We start from the raw sequence: 6057 nt of genomic DNA on the forward strand, positions 1-6057 counted from the left end.
TTAGAATTGATTCACTCTGACTTGTGTGGACCGATGTCCACTAGAGCTCGTGGAGGGTATGAGTACTTCGTCACTTTCATTGACGATTACTCAAGATATGGGTATATTTACCTACTTCAACGCAAGTCTGAATGCTTTGAGAAATTCAAAGAATTCAAGGCAGAAGTGGAGAAGAGGAGGGGTAAATCTATCAAGTCATTGCGGTCTGATCGCGGTGGCGAATACCTCGGAAACGAATTCTTACAGTACTTGTCAGAATGTGGGATTACATCCCAATTGACTGCACCAGGTACTCCCCAACAGAATGGTGTAGCAGAGAGAAGAAACAGAACTCTTATGGAAATGGTACGATCAATGATGAGTTATGCATCTTTGCCTATTTCGTTTTGGGGATATGCCTTGGAAACAGCTGTTTATTTGCTGAATAGGGTACCGTCCAAATCGGTTCCTAAAACTCCTATCGAGTTATGGTCAGGGCGTCAGCCCAGCTTGAACCATATAAAGGTATGGGGTTGTCCTGCATACGTGCTAGACAAGGAAGCGAAGAAATTGGAACCCATGTGCGAATTAATGTTGTTTGTAGGATATCCTAAGGAAACGAAAGGTGCTTATTTTTATAATCCTAAGGATCAGAAAGTGGTTGTTAGCACCAACTCACGATTCTTGGAGCATGATTATATAAATGAGCACAAGTCTAGGTCCGAGATTGTTCTTCAAGAAATCGAAGGCAATGGACAGGCGATTCCATCACCCCAGCCAAGTGTGCAAGTGAATGCACCACAAGACACTGCACAAACCATTGTCACAGCTGTACCACCACCGCTTCGTCGTAGTGGGAGGGTTGTAGTTCAACCCGATCGATTTATGTTCTTGGGAGAATCTTCGGATCTACTCCCTGTTGATGAACAAAAGGATGTCGACCCTGATAACTATAGACAAGCGATGAAAGATCAAGATGCAGATTCTTGGTACGAAGCCATGGTTTCTGAGATAGAATCCATGGGTGCTATGGATGTATACGAGAAGACCGAACTACCAGATGGCTTTGTAGCTATAGGTAGTAGGTGGGTATACAAGAGAAAGAGAGATTCGGATGGCGAAGTCGCAGCTTTTAAAGCTAGACTGGTGGCGAAAGGTTATACCCAGGAACAGGGTATAGATTATGATGAGACCTTTTCGCCGGTTGCCATGCTCAAGTCTATCCGAATACTCCTTGCCATAGCAGCCCACATGAACCTTGAGATTTGGCAAATGGATGTCAAGACCGCTTTCTTAAACGGTTTCCTTGAAGAAGGAAGGGACATCTATATGCAGCAACCTGAAGGGTTTGTGAAGAAGGGCGAAGAGCATCTTGTGTGGAAGCTTAAAAAGTCCATTTATGGACTTAAGCAAGCTTCGAGGTCATGGAACAAACGTTTTGACGAGGTCATTAAATCCTATGGATTTACTCTTTGTGAGAACGAAAGTTGCGTGTACCGTTTAGATGCCAATGGTGACGTGGTTTTCCTTGCACTTTATGTAGATGATATCCTCCTCATTGGCAACAATGTTGAGCTATTATCGGACATAAAGAAGTGGTTATCCGAACAGTTTCAAATGAAAGACTTAGGAGATGCAGCGTACATCCTGGGGATCAAGGTCGTACGTGATCGCCAGAAAAGGATGTTGAGCTTATCTCAAGCGTCTTACATTGATACTGTGATTGCTTGTTTTAGCATGCAAAATGCCAAGAAAGGCTTGCTACCTTTTAGACATGGCATTCCTCTGTCTAAGGACATGTGTCCTAAGACGTCTAGTGAGGTTGAGGAGATGAGGAAGATACCCTATGCTTCCGCCGTAGGTAGCCTCATGTATGCGATGCTCTGCACGAGACCTGATATTTGCTATGTCGTTGGCATGGTTGCAAGATATCAGTCGAACCCTGGACCAGGACACTGGACTGCGGTAAAGCACATTCTCAAGTACCTGAAACGGACTCGAGATTATAGGCTAGTTTACCAGTCAGACAGTCTATTCCTTTGGGTTACACCGATTCGGATTTCCAGGCTGACCGGGATGAGAAGAGATCTACCTCTGGCTATGTGTTTACCTTGGGAGGAGGAGCCGTATCGTGGCGGAGTGCAAAGCAGAAGTGCATTGCAGACTCCACCATGGAAGCCGAATATGTAGCTGCTTCGGAAGCTGCTAAGGAGGCTGTATGGTTCCGGAACTACCTCTTGGATCTAGGAGTGGTCCCTAATTTGCCTAAGAGTATCATAATTTATTGTGATAACTCGGGTGCAGTGGCAAATTCCAAGGAACCCAGGAGCCACAAGGCGTCAAAACACATAGAGAGAAAGTACCACATCATACGAGAAATCGTAAACAGAGGAGATGTGCTAGTAGAAAAGATTGACACATTGGAGAACCTAGCTGATCCTTTCACGAAAAGCTTACCGCAAAAGACCTATGAGAAGCATGCTCGAGGGATGGGATTGCGGTTGATGCCACCCACTTAGAGAAAAAACTTTCAGTATAAGTGGGAGAGATGAAGTGAAGTTTTGTAATAGCTAGTATTTAGACACATTGTATACTAAAAGTTTTGCTTTAGTATAAGTGGGAGATTGTTGGATTTGTATACTGAAAGCAAGAACTTTATGCTTGTATACAATGATTCCTATTATTCACTATTTTTATCTCCTATCTGATTGTGTTCATGATTGCATATGTATGTTCTTTATCTCTGTATAAGTAGATTATATGGTGTGTTGTAGATCACAGAAGACCATATAATTGGAATAACCTTAAGAGATATAATATGATCACAGCCGAAATAACTCTAGGACAAGTTATTGGTTTAGACTGCAGTATAGATGGAAGTAGTTTGTCTTGGCTACTTGTCTATACTGGTACGTCATTACGTATTGATAGGACCACAGTTTGAGATGTATTCTTCTATCTGACTTAAGTGAAGAATCAAGATCTCGGTGACTTATAAATCTTAATACTAATAAGTATTCAGATATATATATTAACTCGTATATCACTTTGACTTACTATGGGTGAAAGTTATATACTAACTCGAGTACTCTGTATCTTGGGTGATAGCGGTTAATATAAGATATTTGATTATCTGTATTAGTACCCGTATCCGGTATAAGATAATGACATCCCCTTAAGGAGCTCAATAAGGTTTATTACGCTAAACCCTGCAGGTTGATTAAGTTCAGGCGTAATAATAAAGATTGAGTGGTACTGCTTAAGGAATTATTAAGAGATTAATTAATTTAAGATGCCAGAGCTCTAATTAATTAATGGATGTCGGATATTTTAAATACGGAGATTTAATAAGTCTAAATACAAGCCCCGACTCATCACCGGCAATAAATGGGTAAGTCAGTATCGGTTCTCTAGTGGAATGAACTGATATTTATAAATTAATTATGGTCTGGGCTGACCATGGATAAATTAATTTATTTGAGGCCCATCTTTATTCCTTGTATCTGGTCCCTAGGCTGGCCCAATGTCTCCTAGCCCTAGAAGAGCCAGAAATCGTCCCTCACAAGAAAGCAGCGCCCCATACGTATTTAATTATCTATTAAATACAGCTGTCAGCTCTCAGGAAAATACACTGACAAAAATTAGGGTTTTTGAGAGCAGAGGGGGCGCAGGAAACGTGAGTGACATTCTGTCTTGGGAATTTCCATAGCTCGTTGTCCATCCAACGTTGGGAATTGAGCGGGATACAGTCGAGAAGATCAGAGCTGGAGTCTGAATCATTTGACACGATCATCAATCATCTGTGCATCCGATTCTCAAGTAAGTTTTCCTAACACCTGTGTGCAGCTGTTAAATTCATAGGAGCATGTTAGGAATTAATCGTTGTATCTTGAATTAATAATAATCCAAGAAACGATCATCGGGCAATCGAGTATTAATTCAATTTAATATTCCTTCAAAATTGAGCAATCGTATTTCGCGATTGGACGATGATATCTAGGGCTGTAAATTCGGGTTGCGGGTATCGGGTATACCCTCACCCGTCCCGATACCCGCGCGGGTATCGGGTACCCAATACCCGCAAATTTGAAGATGAGGGTTGGGTGAGGGTATCAAATTCTCAAAAATCGCGGGTAGAGGGTACCCGCGGGTACCCGCAATAAATATTTAAAAATTAAAATTAAATAATTTTATTTAACAATATTAGGAAATAGAAATTAAACCAAAAATTCCAAGCCCTAGTTTCATCTAATCTCTCTGTCTCTGACTATCATTTTGTGTGCTGATTCTTCTTGAATTTCTCTCCAAATATTTTATTACAATTAAAAAAAATAGAAAGGATATTTTCAATTTTTTTGTGAAATGCGGGACAAAATACCCTCTCGCGGGACGAAATACCCTCCAGCGGGACCAAAACCCCGCAAAATTACAATTAAAAAAAATTGCGGGACTGTGAGGGTACCCTCATACCCGCAGCGGGTATCCGCTGCGGGTATTCGGGTACCCGCATCGGGGAGGAGGGTCGGGTGAGGGTGGGGTTTTCGGCAGTTTTCGTCCCACGGGTACCCGCATTTTGCGGGTAGGGTACCCGCGGGTACCCGATTTTACACCCCTAATGATATCCATGATTTCTTGTGTCTCCCCCTCGGACGAAGACAAAGAATTATCGAACCACGGAGTCATTTTTTGGTGGAGAGGAAAGAAATGAAGAAGAAATTAGAGAGAGAGTGAAAGGGATGAATGAAATGGGGAGCAATTGGAAATTTATATAGAAGGAAAAAGGAAATTAAAAAATAAAATGTCATTAATAGCCGTTGGAAAAAAAATTATAATAAAAACAAAATTTTGACTAAAATAGCTATTGCAAATTCAAAATTTTCAATTTTTTTAATAGGCGCGTGCATTGCACGCCCCTTTAAAATCGACGGATGAGCCTTACTCATCAGCCGCCTTATTCGAGTAAGGCCGATCGAGTAAGCCGATGTCACTGCTCTTAACTAAGACTTGGAAATGTTTTTTTTTTTTTTAAATAATTAGATAACCATGATAGTCAAATGCATAACACATTATTAAGTGGAGTATAATACAACTATAAAGCTATAGGCCTATAGCTCAATTTTGCACTATCTTAGTCCAAACGATTTGAAGGAATCATTTAACGCGTGGCATAGCCCACTAGCCCAGACATTATAACCACCCTTAGGAGATGATTGGTATGATGGAATGGAGGTGGGAATGGAATGGTGATTCCTACCTCCATTCCATTCCTATGCTTGGTATAGTTTTATTTTAGGAATCACCATTCTTAAGGGAATCACCATTACATTACATATAGGAATCACCATTCCTTCCCTCCCACATGGTATTACCCATTCCATTCCATTCCATTCCATTCCATTCCATTCCATTTCTAATTCACCTAAATTTAGGTTTTGACAAAATTATCCTTATATATTTTGCACCCCCACCCCACCCCTACTTACACCCCTTCCACCCCACCCCACCCCCTCTACCCAAAAAAAATATTTTTATTTTTTTAAAAAAAAATCTCGCCATTCCACCCTCCAATTTTTTTTTTAAGTTTTCTCGTCACCCCCACACCTCACCCACCTTTCCCTTTCCCCCCAATTTTTTTTTTGTTTTTCTCCCCACCCCCACCCACCCACCCCCACCCTCCAATATATTTTTTTTTTTCATTTCTCCCCACCCCCACAATTTTTTTTTTTAAATTTTACTCGCCACCCACACCCACACCCATCCATCATAATGCAGAAATGACACGAAGACACATGTCTCATTGGTATTGCAACTCAAGATCCAGTTCTTAGGGAAACGTTTGCTGGTGAACCTGAACATGCAATAAAATAAATGGAGTTCTAAATTTCAAAGTGAACTACCGCTGTGCCGCACACCCATATTCTAGAATCTGAACTTTCAAAGTGAAACCCTAGAGAACTACTCATTCTCCGCTCCGGCCTCCCCTCCGTCGCCACGCCAGAAGACCGGCGCCATCTCGCCAGAAGACCGGCGCCATCTCGCCAGGTCCACGCAACAGCAGTAGCCCAGCCCACGACCTGC

The sequence above is a fragment of the Salvia miltiorrhiza genome, chromosome 1 (genome assembly GCF_028751815.1).
Source record: "Salvia miltiorrhiza cultivar Shanhuang (shh) chromosome 1, IMPLAD_Smil_shh, whole genome shotgun sequence".
Lineage (NCBI taxonomy): Eukaryota > Viridiplantae > Streptophyta > Magnoliopsida > Lamiales > Lamiaceae > Salvia > Salvia miltiorrhiza.